General features: G+C 35.7%; 1 non-coding gene across 1 annotated transcript; it reads left to right on the top strand.

Moving 5' to 3' along the window:
* The first annotated feature begins 11,567 nt into the window (after nt 1-11,567).
* LOC121213048 (small nucleolar RNA R71) lies at nt 11,568-11,674 on the top strand. The gene has a single exon (XR_005908418.1). It is a non-coding gene; the product is annotated as a small nucleolar RNA R71 (small nucleolar RNA).
* The last annotated feature ends 623 nt before the right edge of the window (nt 11,675-12,297 follow it).

Raw genomic sequence — 12,297 nt, 5'->3', positions numbered from 1 at the left:
GTGAACAGGTTGTGTGTCACACACGGCTTTAGACACACCCGTGTGAACAGGCCATATGTCACACATGACTTTAGACACGCCTGTGTGTCTAGCTTGGGTCAAAACAGGGCATACATACTGCCTTGTCCACACGGCCACAAGACATGACCATGTGCCAGGCCGTGTGAAAAAATAAGGAGGCTACTGACATGGCCACACGACTGACCACAAGCTCGTGTGTCTAGCCCGTGGTCGAAACTGACTTGGCCACACGGCCTAGCACACGCCCGTGTGTACGATCGTGTGGTCTGCACAGGCTCATTTTGAAATGGCTCTCGAGCAACACGGCTGAGACACACGCCCGTGTGAGAAAAAATAGACCATTTATAAGGCCAAAATGCCACCCATTAAGGTTCCTCCCTACAAGCATCAAAACCACAATATTTTATACCAAATTCTCAACCAAATCATACACCATTCATGCCATTATATTATCAACAAATTCCATTCTCAATTCACCAACCAAATCATACCAAATCTATACCAAAATCATACCAAAGCATATGTTTCAATACTTCAAATTTACATCATTCAATCTCATGACCAAAACTTACCACTCTCTCAAATAAACATATACCAATACTTACGAAAATGACCAATTTCTATAGCCATTCAAAACACATCATATTAATCATATTGCATCACATATTTCATACCAAGAACTCATTCATATACACAATCAGAATCAAGCCAAATCACATATCTAGATATATACATCACAAAACATATTCACATACTTCAAACCTATGCATGCCATACTTTAATATTTACACTTTCAAAAGGTACCAAAATAGAGTCGATAGTGTGGTGAAGATCCTCGACGATCCCTGACCTCCCAGTAGCTTTGATATCTATAAAATAATGCAAACACACACAAAGTAAGCCTTCAAAAGCTTAGTAAGCCATATACAAATAAACTTAACAAATAACATCAATTCATTCATATAATTTAAGGCAAAATACATTCACTTAGCCATATATCTCTTATATTTCATTTGAACATGATTCACATATACATATCATAACTCATTCTCATAGCAACTCATACTTATATCATATATTCACCAATGTACATATACTTGCCTTTCATTCTCAAACATGGTATACAATTCAAATGTACCTGAGTCAGATACAAATTCACATAGTCATCTATTTTCTCAGAATGCTCGTTGAATCGTTCGAAATTATAAGGATACACGGATAGCTCGAAAAGCTCGTACAATGCCAACATCCCAGACTTGGTCTTACATGTAATCAAATATCGATGCCACTGTCCCAGACAGGGTCTTACACAAAATCAAATCTGATGTCAACGTCCCAGATGTGGTTTTACACGTAAATCATAAGTTGATGCCAACATCCCAGATGTGGTCTTATACGATAACACATATCAGATCCTATGTCATGATATACGTATCCAAACTATTCCTATGGTTCGTATGGGGCTTTTTGGACATCAAAACTTTGTTGATACTTTCTCGGATATCTCATGCTCAACTCATATAATCATTTAACATCATTCAATAGTTTATAAACATTAATAATTCAATTCAAAACACATTTTTTTGTATATTGACTTACCTCGTATGGATTCGGATAGACGGAGTCGACTATTCAATGACTTTCGACTTTTCCTGATTGAATTCCATTTTCTTTAATTCTTCATCTATATAAATTCAAATTTAACTCTTTTATCCACCAAATCATTCAAATCAATCTACAAACACACATTTAGGATATTTTACATATTAGCCCTCATATTTTCATATTTTGATAATTTAATCCCTAATCACAAAAATTACAAAATACATAAAATTTACATATACTTATGCTAAGCCGAACATTCATAGCACTCATACAAGTCCACATATTTCATTTATTTTACATTTTAGTCCATCAATTTACAAATTTCACAATTTAGCCCAAATTACTCAAATTCATCAAAAATTCAAAGACAAAACTTAGTAATCTAACACATATCTTTAATATAATATCATCGAACTTCATAAAGATCATAGTTTCATCAATGGCATAACTCAAAATCACCAAAAAAGTTCCAAAATTGAGACATGGGCTTGATAGTATACAAAGCAATGATTACAAAAACGTAGAAATTATCAAAAATAGAACATAAACCATACCTTAGTCAAAGAAGACAAGGCCGAACACTAGTCAACTTTTTCTTTCTTATTTCTTTGAATTTTTGGAAATATGAGATGTTAATAGCCTAATTTCATACTTTGTTTTAATTATAATAAGTTTATTACAATTTTACTTATTTACCGTTTATAATTAAATATATAATTCATATCAATTAATGCTATTAATGTCCGTTCATACTTCCAATGGTCAAATAACCATACAAGGACCTCACAATTAAAAAGCCACAACAAATAAGCACCCATAACATATAGTAGGTAACTTTTACATTTTATGCGATTAGGTCCTTTTATAAATTAAGCACGCAAATGATCAAATTTTCATACAAAACTTTCACACATGTCAATTCACATATTTTAAAAAGAAAAAATAATATTTAAATATTTTTCTAACTCAGATTTGTGGTCTTACCGTTGAACAGATTTGGATATTGTTGGCTCGTAAGATCTTCAAGCTCCCACATAGCCTCTTCAACACCTTTTCGATGCCACATTACTTTTACTAACGAAATTTTCTTATTTTGCAGTTCGTTAATCTCACAAGCTAAGATACGAATCAATTCTTCATCATAATTCATATTAGACTGAATCTCAATCTCAGATGGAGGAATCACATGTGAAGGATCGGATCTGTATCATTGAAGCATCGATACATGAAATACATTGTGAATCTTTTCTATCTTAGTGGCAACGAAAATCTATATGCAACCGGTCCGATACGCTCGATAATTTCATACGGCCCTATAAACCTTAGACTCAATTTGCTTTTTCTACCAAACCGAAGTACTTTCTTCCACGGGGATACTTTCAAAAACACTTTGTCCCTGATCTCAAATTCAATATCTTTTCTATTAAATCTGCGTAAGATTTTTGAAGATCAGAAGCTGCTTTCAAACTATCTCGGATCACTTTTACTTTCTGTTCAGTCTTTTTTATCAAGTCAACCCTGTGCATCTTATTCTCACTGAGCTAAGTCTAATACAAAGGTGTCTAACATTTTCTACCATATAAGGCTTCATACGATGCCATTTTGATGCTCGATTGAAAACTGTTATTATAAGAGAATTCAGTCAAAGGCAAATACTGTTCCCACGTACATTCAAACTAAATAATGCAACATCTCAACATATCCTCGAGTATCTGAATAATCCACTCAGATTGACCATTCGTCTACGGGTGTTGTGAAAAAATTGCGATAAGTTTTATAATTTATGAATGTTCGTTCTTGAAAACTAACTATTATCACGACAAAGGCAAGCGCACCTTTTCGAACAGTAGTATAGTTTATGCCAAGACCGGGATATCGAACCTAAAGGAACTAAAAGTACTAGTATTAACTTTCTTTTTATTATCTATCCTAAAAATAAAGGGGTTTGTTTTATCTAAACTAATTACTAAACTAAGAATGCACGAAAAGTAAATTGGAGAAATAACTTTTTGGGAAAACTGAATGATTTGGACAATACCCAAGGGAAAAATCCACCTAGACTTCACTTGTTATTGACTCTGAATTAGACGAGTTATTCATTTGACTTGAGACATAGAAATCCCTAATTTATATTATTATCTCTCTCGAGACTAACAATGTCTAACCCTAGTTTGATTAATTGAAATCTCTTTCTAATTAAAACCCCTAGTGTTGCATTAACTCGAGCTATGGATTCCTTTATTAGGTTTCACCCTAATCCGACAAAATTATGTCACCCTATGTCTAGGCGTGCAATCAACTCCGCTCAATTATGCTAGATCTACTCTTAGACAGGGACTTTTGCTCCTCTAAATAAGCACGTCAATACTTGAATCAATATCCTGGAATATTAAAACAAGAATTAAGAACACATAATTAAGAACAAATTAAATATTTATCATATAATTCAGAAAATAATAACAAGATTCATCTTAGGTTTCATTTCCCTTATGTATTTGAGGGGTTTAGTTCATAAGTGTGAAGGAAAACATCTAAGAAGAATAATGATAACAAAACATAAAGAAAACCCAAAAAACTCCTGAAGGAAATTGAAGGGAGATCTTCAGTCTTGAAGGATAATCAGTCTTCTAAGATGGATCAATCGGCTTTCTTCGATTAATTCCTTGCCTCATACTCCGTGTGTCCCTTCTTAGTACTCCTGAGGTGTTTATATAGGCTTTAGAATGCTTCAAAACCCTCAAGAGTGACCGTTTCTGAATAGGACTAGATTTGGGCTCGACAGGGACACGCCCGTGTGAGGTTGCCTAGACCGTGTTGCAATCTATTAAATAGACACGGGTGTGTGAATTACCCGTGTGAGGAAGTCCAGGCTGTGTGATTTCCTACGTTGACCTATTTTCTTCTTTTTTTGCCCGTTTCTCACTCTTTTTACTCTCCTATGTTCACCACAGTATAAATCATGAAATTAAGGCAGTAGGAGCATCAAAGTCCAAAAATCCAATGATAATTCATCCCAAAATATGCTAAGCATGGGATAAAAATATGTATAAATTACGATTTATCAAATACCCCTACACTTAAGCGTTTGCTTGTCCTCAAGCAAAATCCTCAACTCACAATCAAAATAAATTCTTCTCAATTTATAATTATCATCAATAGTATCTCAAAATAATCCATAAGTAATCATACATTGAAAATTCAACTTGAAGAACATCAAAGTTTCAAACATTCCAAGTTGAGCATTTTATCACGAAAACCTAGGTGTCTCCCCTCATCTAAGTAATCACCTTTGATTCAAAATATCACAGGGTTTCACATCCTCACTAAAGACTCACTCAACTCATTCGAGGTGTTTAAGGACAATAAATTTAGCACTCAACAGTCAATATGAAAAGTTGTTACCATAGGCTCTCGTGAAAATCAAATTTCCACCACTATATAATGAGATGATACATCAATCAAAAGGTCTTTAGAGGGTTGTAACTTGGCTTTGGTTAGAGGGTGTGGTTACAATCTGAAAAAAAGGTTAGAATCGAGATAAAATTGAAAAATTACTTAATTAGAAAAATACTACAACTGACAAATTACATTCCTAATTAGATCCTATAATTGAGCTTTTCTTCATGGAATAAGGAATTAAATACTTAAGCTCAAAAACAAAGAATTACTATTAATATGTATGCTAGGTTTTTTTTTAAGAACAAGTCAAATATAACATAGAACTTTACTAATTATCAAAAATAAAACATAGCTAAGCAATTTATTCAAATCAAATTTCGATAAAAGTATGGATCAAATGAGGGGTTTTCAACAATAATGGGTTATGGGTTAATATTGAAGGTAAATCAATGAATGGCTTATTAGGCTCAAGGGGGTTCACTAAAGGTTAATTATGAATGTAGGTTTTTTATTGAGTGAGTGGGTTAAACGTAGGTGCCTTTATCATCTCAACATATCAAATCAAAGGTGTGGTCTTGACATGCATAATCAAGCAAGTTCTAGAATAAAAATTCGATATTGACGCATTCAAAGTAATAATAAAAGTGAGCATGAAAGAAATAATATATGCTCCAAAGGCTGAAGATCTCACAAAAATTATGGCTTTTTTATGTTAAACCTGTGAATTTCAACTCAAGATAATACCTAAACTTGAGGGAACATCCTAAAAATTTTAATTCTCAAAAATCAACTTATCATGCTTGATTCTCTAATTCCTTAAAGTTTAAAAAATCAATGCATAAATGCCTATGTTTTAAATTATCAAAAAAAATCATAAATTAATCAAAATTCATTCTAATAATGATATGAGTGATTCACGTGACAATAAGACAAAATTCAGGGATTTTTCTGATAATGATATAAATAAGCCCCCACACTTAAGATGTACATTGTCCTTAATGTACAAAGATATATAATAGCGATATAAATATAATATCGAAAGAGAGGAAGAGAAGTGAAACTGCCCTGAGATTCTAGATGAAATCCTTAGATTAGCTAGAGCGAGAACTGAAGATAAAGCTGAAGGAAAGGCATGATTTTGAGGGATAATTGAGAAGACACTATTGTGAAGGAGAGTTAAGGGAATAATTCGATGATTACCATAAAGATAGGTAGACTTTAAAAATATAAAACACAAGTCTTCAAAAATAAATAGAAATAAAAGTAAAGAAAATAAAAATAAAACGAGTTTAAAAAGAGGCACAGTCGTGTCACCCAACACTGGTCTCACACGGTTGTGTCACATGCCCATGTGGCTCGCGTCTAGCCCGTGTTTATCTCAAAATGAGGAATCACCACACGGCCTGTGTACACGCCGGTGTGTATAGGCCGTGTGGTCACATGGTTGTATCGCACGCCCTGCGCGATGTGGTTCGCTTCTCCAACGCCTGTGTATATATGCGCACGCCCATGTTCTTTTGGCAGTCTTGACCACGGGTGGTGACACGGATGTGTCGTACGCTCGATACTTTGGTAGGTTCAACCACGATTAGTAGACACGGGCGTGTCGTACGCCCATGTTGATTTGATAGAATTACCCATGGCCACGTCGCACGGCCATGGCAATGTATTGAATCTCGTGTTTTGGGTAAATTTTTTTCCTCTGTTTTCACACAGCCGTATCACATGGCCATGTCGCAGCCCGTGGTATGAGCACGGCCTAAAGCAAGCCCGTGGGCTAGGCCGAGTTCATCCCTGTCAAATGTCAAAATTTCCTGCAGTTAAACTATGAACAGTTAAAGAAAAATTAAACCCTATTTAGTGAGGTTAGTGCTTGGGTTGCCTCCCAGGAAGTGAGTATTTAGAGTCTAAGCTTGACTCTACCTTGTGGGTATATTTAGGGAAGTTTGTGGAGCCGTAGCTCCTCTCTATAGTCTTTGAAACTCTCACCGTTGTAGATTTTGAGGCGATGTCTCTTTACCTTGAAAGTGCCTTGTGATGGGTGACTTACCTCTACTATGCCATATGGAAAGATAGTTTGGACTACGAAAGGACCTGACCATCGTGATTTAAGCTTCCCAGGGAACAATTTGAGCCTCGAGTTATACAACAGGATAAGATCTCCAACTTCAAATTGCTTGCATTGTCTTAAACGAGTGTCGTGGCTGTGCTTCATTGCTTCCTTTGTATAGGCGTGAATTTTCATATGCATTGGTTCATCACTCATCTAACTCATTCAACTACATGAACCTATTTTCATCTACAAGTTTGGGATCAAGGTGTAGAAATTTTATAGCCCAGAATGCCTTGTGTTTTAACTCAAATGGTAGATGACAACTTTTTCCATAAACAAGTCTGTAAGGTGATGTTCCTATAGGGGTCTTAAAAGCAGTTCTATAAGCCCATAAAGTATCATCTACTTTCATCGCCCAATCCTTCCTATTCGATTCTACTATCTTTTCTAGGATACGTTTAAGTTCTCAGTTCGCCACTTCGACTTGGCCACTAGTTTGAGGGTGGTAAAGGGTAGCTATTCTATGGTGAATTTTGTATTTCTTAAGGATCTTGTCAAATTGGGCGTTACAAAAATGAGTACCCCTATCACTGATGATTTCTCTAGGTGTTCCAAATTGAGAGAAAAGTTTTTTAAGGAAACGTACTACTATTCTAGCATCATTAGTACGTAAAGCTTGGGCTTCAACCAATTTGGACGTATAATCGACAGCTATTAAGATGCATTTATTCCCAAATGAACTAGGGAATGGACCCATGAAGTCGATACCCCAAACGTCAAATATTTCACATGAGAGCATATATGTCTGAGGCATTTCATCATGTTTGGAGATATTACCTGTCCTTTGGCATTTGTCACAAGAAGTAACATACCTGTTGGCATCTTTGAATAGAGTAGGCCAATAAAAACCTGATTCAAGTATTTTATGTGTGGTCTTATTCCCACTTTAATGTCCTCTAGTCAGTCCTGAGTGGCAATGTTCCAAGATCTTCAATGCTTCTGTCCTTGTAACGCATCTCTTAATGACTTGGTCTACACATATACGGAAAAGGAAAGGGTCTTCCCAAAAGTAGTTTTTCACATCAATAAAGAATCGCTTCTTTTTCTGATGTGTCAACCTTTTGGGATAATGTTAGCTGCTAAAAAATTTGCAATGTCTGCAAACTAGGGTACCTCAGAATCAGATATGGCAAAAAATTGTTCTTCAGGGAATGAATCATTTATTTCAACTTCATCTAGCTCTTTGGTACTTGAATTTTCAAGCTTGGAAAGATGATCAGCTGCGAGATTTTTTGTTCCTTTCTAATCTTTAATCTCCAAGTCAAATTCCTGGAATAACAAAATCCATCGAATGAGTTGACGTTTTGCATCAGTCTTAGTTAAAAGGTAGCAAAGAGCAGAATGGTCAGTATAAACGACAACTTTAGACAATATTAGATATGGCCTAAATTTATCGAATGCAAAAACCACAGCTAGCAACTCTTTCTGTGGTGGTGTAGTTTTCTTGTGCGGCTATCAAAGTTTTGCTAGCATAGTAGATAGGTTGAAAATGCTTATCTCTTTGCTGTCCCAAAACTGCACCTACCGCAAAATCACTTGCATCGCACATTAGTTCGAAAGGTGAATTCCAATCAGGTGCAATTATAATTGGAGCTTTAGTCAATGTATCCTTTAAAATATTAAATGCTTCTAAACATTCCTTATCGAAATTAAAAGGCACATCTTTTTCTAGCAATTTAGTCAAAGGCTTAGCTATTTTAGGAAAATCTTTAATAAATCTTCTATAAAACCCAGCATGTCCTAAAAAGCTTCTAATAGCCTTAACCGATTTAGGGGGGAGGTAGTTTTTCAATGGCTTCAATTTTAGATTTATCAACATAAATCCCTTTACTAGAAATTTTATGTCCTAACACAATACCTTCTTGAACCATAAAGTGACATTTTTCCCAGTTGAGCATAAGACTTGTTTCATCGAATCTTATTAAGACTCGTTTTAAATTTTTAAGGAAAAGATGGAAAGAGTTACCGAAAACCAAGATATCATCCATAAATACCTCTATGATGTCTTCTACGAGTTCATCAAAAATGGCCATCATGCAACACTGAAAAGTAGCAGGAGCATTACATAATCCAAAAGGCATTCTACGATAAGAAAATGTACCGTATGGACATGTAAATGTCATATTTTCTTGATCTTCAGGAGCTATGGGGATTTGAAAAGAGCTAGAGAGTCCATCTAAGAAGCAGTAGTACATGTGCCCTGATAATCTTTCCAACATTTGGTCAATGAATGGAAGGGGGAAGTGAACTTTTCTCGTGGCATCATTCAGCTTCCTATAGTCAATGCAAACTCTCCAACCTGTAACTGTCCTTGTTGGGATTAATTCATTTTTCTCATTGGCTACAACAGTCATGCCTCCTTTCTTAGAAACAACCTGCACTGGACTTACCCAAGAGCTGTCAAAAATAAGATAAATAATTCCAGCATCTAGAAGTTTAATTACCTCAGCTTTAACAACTTCTTTCATGTTGGGGTTCAGTCGTCTTTGGACTTGCACATATGGCTTATATTCATCTTTCATTAAAATTTTGTGGGGGCAAAAAGAAGGGTTGATCCCTTTAATGTCAGAAATTTTCCAAGCTATGGCCCTTTTATGCTCTCTTAATACTTGGAGTAATTCCTCTTTCTCCTTGGGTTGCAAGTTGGATGCAATAATCACCGGCAACATAGAATTATTTCCAAGGAATGCATATTCTAATTGCTTTGGCAATTGTTTAGTTCCGATTTGGGAGGTTCTTTAATAGAGGGTTTTTGCTTAAGTTCATCGTTTACCTTAATACCCTCATATTCTACTAGTCTTGAAGAGGTTTCATTGGAATTTAGTTCGGTTCCTATCTTAGAATCATCATCCACCCCCTCTCCTTGGGCAAGACGCAGTTCCATTGTGTCCTTATGTACGATTTCCTAAAAAGAATCTTGAGCAGCATGATCAATAGAATCAATTAATTAACATGAGTCATCCTGTTCCCTAGAAATCTCATGGCATCATAAATTTTAAAAATAATCTCTTCGTCACCTACTCTAAGTACCAATTTACCATCACCCACATCAATAACAGCCCTAGTAGTGGCTAAAAATGGACAGCCTAAGATTAAAGGTACTTCAACATCTTCATCCATGTCAAGCATAATGAAATCAACAAGGAATATAAATTTATCTACTTTTACAAGTACGTCCTCTATAATTCCCCTAGGATATTTAACAAATCTAATTAGCTAATTGAATACTCATCCTAGTGGTTTAGGTTTCCCAAGACCAAGTTGTTTAAACATTTTATATGGCATCAAATTAATGCTAGTGCCTAAATCAGCTAGTGTCTTATCGACATTCAAACTACCAATTAAGCAGGGAATAGTAAAACTTCCTAGATCTTTCAGTTTTGTTGGCAGTTTATTTTGGAGTATGGCAGAGCACTCCTCATTAAGTTCCACTGTAGATAGGTCTTCAGACTTCTTTTTATTTGTTAAAAGCTCCATTAAAAATTTTGCATATGTAGGCATCTGTGATATAGCTTCAACAAAAGGTAAGTTAATATGCAGTTATTTAAAAAGTTTAGGAAATTTACCAAATTGTGCATCCATGCGGTCTTTCTTCATGTTTTCAGGTTTTACCTCCTCATCTTTGTTTTTGTTAACTTCTTGTGGTGGCTTTTTTTCAGATTCAGCTAACACTTTCCCACTCCTTAGTGTAACTGCTTTTACATGCTCTTTTGGATTGGGTTTGGTGTTACTAGGTAGACTTCTTGGTGGTCTTTCTGAAATCATCTTAGCCAGCTGCCCAATTTGATTCACAAGTCCTTGGATCGATGCTTGCTGATTTTTAAGTGCAGTTTTAGTGTTTTGAAAACAAGTTTCCGCTACTGAAATAAATTTTGACATCATCTCCTCAAGGTTTAGCTTTTTCTCTTGCTGGTAAGGTTGTTGTTGGAAGCTTAGAGGGGGTGGTGGTCTCTGATTCCCTTGGACTCCCCATGAGAAATTTGGGTGGCTCCTCCATCCTGCATTGTAAGTGTTACTATAAGGATTATTTTGAGGTCGAGGATTATTACCCATATAATTTAGTTGCTCGTTTTCCATGTTGTGGCCATAAGGTGGGTATTCTAAATTGCTCGTTCCTCCTCCACTTGCATTGCATTGCATTACTGGGTGAACCTGTGAAGAACCAAGTAAACCATCAATTTTTCTATTCAAAATTTCTACCTGATTAGAGAGCATGGTGAATGAATCAACGTTAAAAGCGCCAGCTACTTTTGTTGGCTTTGTCCTTATGACTTGCCACTGATAATTATTCAGTGACATCTCTTTAATAAATTCATAAGCCTCCTCAGGTGTCTTATTATTGATAGTCCTACCAGCAGCTGCATCAATCATCTGTTTAGTCGAAGGATTCAGGCCATTGTGAAAAGTTTCAACCTGTAGCCAGAGTGGTAACCTATGGTGAAGGCAGCTTCTCAAAAGATCCTTTTATCTCTCCCATGCATCATAGAATGTTTCTAGATCCATCTGCACAAAAGAAGAGATATCATTCCTCAACTTAGCCATTTTAGTTGGTGGAAAATATTTAAGTAAGAATTTTTCGATCATTTGTTCCCAAGTAGTGATTGACCCTCGTGGTAACGAGTTCAACCACTGTTTAGCTTTGTTCCTCAACAAAAAGGGAAATAACCGAAGGCGAATGGCATCATTAGAAATGCCATTGATTTTAAATGTGTCACAGAGTTCCAAAAAATTCGCCAAATGAGTGTTTGGGTCCTCGTCCTGCAAACCATCAAACTGAACAAACTGTTGTATCATTTGAATCGTGTTAGGTTTCAGTTCAAAATTATTAGTAGCAACAACAGGCCTAACTATACCTACTCATTTCCTGTTAAAGTAGGTTTATCATAATCATACACAGTGCGCGGAGCAGGATTCTAATTTACTAGATCAGCAGCAATTGCAGGAGGTAGCGGGTTTTCCTGATTTTCAGCCATCTCCTCAGTTTGGTTGGAAATATCTTTCTCTTGCTCTTCCTCTGTGTATCTTAGGCTTCACCTTATTTCTCTTCGGTTTCTGTGAGCTGTGTGATCGAGCTTACTATAAAAAAGTAATGGTCCAGACAGGTTTCTTCTAGTCATAGACTATAAAAACACGCCAGAAGGAAAAAAGAAAATTTAGTA

The sequence above is a fragment of the Gossypium hirsutum genome, chromosome A13, assembly GCF_007990345.1.
Source record: "Gossypium hirsutum isolate 1008001.06 chromosome A13, Gossypium_hirsutum_v2.1, whole genome shotgun sequence".
NCBI lineage: Eukaryota > Viridiplantae > Streptophyta > Magnoliopsida > Malvales > Malvaceae > Gossypium > Gossypium hirsutum.
Note: the sequence above shows the minus strand (reverse complement) of the source record. Positions and strands in the feature narration are given on the sequence as shown.